The 2,500-nt window shown below is 44.4% G+C and overlaps 1 non-coding gene and 1 pseudogene across 1 annotated transcript; both read right to left on the bottom strand.

Annotated features, from left to right (window-relative positions):
* The window catches only part of LOC143263212 (large subunit ribosomal RNA), a 2,994-nt pseudogene extending 2,843 nt beyond the window's left edge, over positions 1 to 151 (bottom strand).
* A 1,102-nt stretch (positions 152 to 1,253) lies between these two features.
* LOC143263209 (5.8S ribosomal RNA) lies at positions 1,254 to 1,408 on the bottom strand. Its single transcript, XR_013036741.1, has one exon. It is a non-coding gene; the product is annotated as a 5.8S ribosomal RNA (ribosomal RNA).
* Positions 1,409 to 2,500: the final 1,092 nt, after the last annotated feature.

Raw genomic sequence — 2,500 nt, forward strand, 5'->3', positions numbered from 1 at the left:
ACTACATTTCCCAACGGCGGAACTCCGCGGGATTCAGTGCTGGGCTAATTCCTGTTCGCTCGCCGCTACTAAGGAAATCCTGGTTAGTTTCTTTTCCTCCGCTTAGTAATATGCTTAAATTCAGCGGGTAATCTCGCCTACTCTGAGGTCGTCGGAACGTGAAAAAAAATTTTTTCAGAGCTTCCCCCCCCGAAAGCATTTTGCGAAACGTGTACAGAGCAACACAAAAAAAAAAAAAAATAAAAAAAACACAAAAAACCCTTAAAGCAAAAAAAAAACCGTTTATCGCGCCTCACCAATATATCTTTTATAAAATTCGATATCCTCTCCAAATATAGATCTTCGAAACACTCGCAAGACGATTACAATCGGTATAACTTTAACGTCCGTCCGAAAAGTACTTTCGGGGACTAGACGACCGATTGATCTCGTGCGGTTTCGCTATTCGATCATTTGAAGAGAACAAAAAGATATATGGGGCGACCGACAAACGGTTTTCCGTAGAACCAGACTCGCGATTGCGTTGACACACACATCATAGCCACACCAATAGAAGAGTTTTAGGACGGTAACCCGGGTGGGGTGTTCTTTACTCAGAATATGTGCAACATCGGATCTATATAGCCATCGATACAATTCGTACACAAATGTGTCGTACGAAGAGAGAGACTTTTTTTCCTCTGGCAACATAACGGTAAGAGACATCCTTCCACACTCATAGGTTCCACTCCCTGGGGCTATGATATATATATACATATAAATTCAAATTCGAAGCAACGGTCACAATTCTACTCTATATTTTTGCGGGTTATGTGTTCTTTCGTTCAATTTCTTTCATGCGTTCGTTCGATCTCTGTACACAGTCTTCACATAGGACAGACTCGTGTAGTACGCTTTCGTGGGTTAAACCCATCTCGTTTCATTTCAGGCGACGTCGGGAGCGCGTTGAAAATGTACCAGTGAAATCTCGATAGTTCTACGAATACGAATCGTCCCGAAAAAGATTTTGTCACCGCTTCGAAGCGGTGTTTCAGACGGGCGGACGTATATAAAACATATACGACACACGACACCGCCTTCCACACTCACGCTAGTTCGAACACGATTTCCATCTCTCTCGAAGACTGTTAGACGTACGTAAAATTTCTCAATATTCATAGGACCGCGACAAACGCCGACGAAGCGCCCACCATTCGCTCGTACGTATATAGGCAACAAGTGCCATCAACGCAAGCAGTTTATAAGTACGTAAACGACCCTCAGCCAGGCGTGGTCCAGGAATTGTATCCGTGGACCGCAATGTGCGTTCGAAATGTCGATGTTCATGTGTCCTGCAGTTCACACGTTGACGCGCAATTAGCTGCGTTCTTCATCGACCCACGAGCCAAGTGATCCACCGTTCAGGGTAATTTTTCCCTTTTATTCTCTCATATATATATAATGTGTATTTGCTATCCACCACATTTTTGTGTTATATTTCGGAACAAGCCGATACCCGAAGAGCTCCAACCAGCGCGCGAAGGAGATTCGGGAGTCGTCGTACAACGACATAATTGTCCCTTAAAGAACGAGATATTTCCGTCGAAACCATATATATATGTACGAGCAAATCCAAAACCACTGTTTTCTTGCAAGTTCGACGGTCGGAGCGAATAGAACATTGAAAAGCCTTCTATCGAAGAAACACAGAGAGTATATCACCTCCAAAAACGACGGGGATATGGATATTCAAACTGGACAATTATCAACCCGATACTGGATTCGAAAAGTTTCTCTCTCCTTTCGTCGTTATTTACACCGGACGGACTCACGGCCGGCTCTAGCTGGGTGTCATATATATATACGTCCCACGCTCATGCTGCCACTAGCGCGCAACAGAGTAGGGTGTCAATGACAACGACACAGCATTGAAACGAGCTACACAAGCCGGTCTCTCTTGATACCAATGTAAACGAGCATTAAGTTATCTTCAGACTGCCCGATATTTTCGTCCTTTGGACTTTCCCAACGATTCCTTTTTTTCTTTTTTTTTTTACACCACAGCGAAGACTTGAGGAAGCGTGATTAGCACGCTCGCATCCCTCCCTGTCCTACTACAACTGTGTGTGTGTGTGTGTAAAGAAAGAAAAAAGAATACATTGGCTTTCTCTCTATCGAGAAGATGGCCTACGCAACGCAGATCAAAGGCCTAATACGTGTAATATAATACGCGTCTGGCCGTGTATAAATCACGCACGAATGATCTGGTCGGGCCCAACTCTTCTCGTACGCTTATTTTTCCGTGTTGAGGCACTATCATAAAATCACACAAACCCCAACACGTGTGTGTCTTGGAAGGAAGATGGCCTACGCAACGCAGATCAAAGGCCTAATACGTGTAGTACACACGTCTGCCGTGTAAATCACGCACGAATGATCTGGTCGGGCCCAACTCTTCTCCACCACACCACATCCCAACTTTGTACATTTTTATATATTTTTGTGCGTTGGGGCACCTTCA

The sequence above is a fragment of the Megalopta genalis genome, unplaced genomic scaffold (genome assembly GCF_051020955.1).
Source record: "Megalopta genalis isolate 19385.01 unplaced genomic scaffold, iyMegGena1_principal scaffold0379, whole genome shotgun sequence".
NCBI lineage: Eukaryota > Metazoa > Arthropoda > Insecta > Hymenoptera > Halictidae > Megalopta > Megalopta genalis.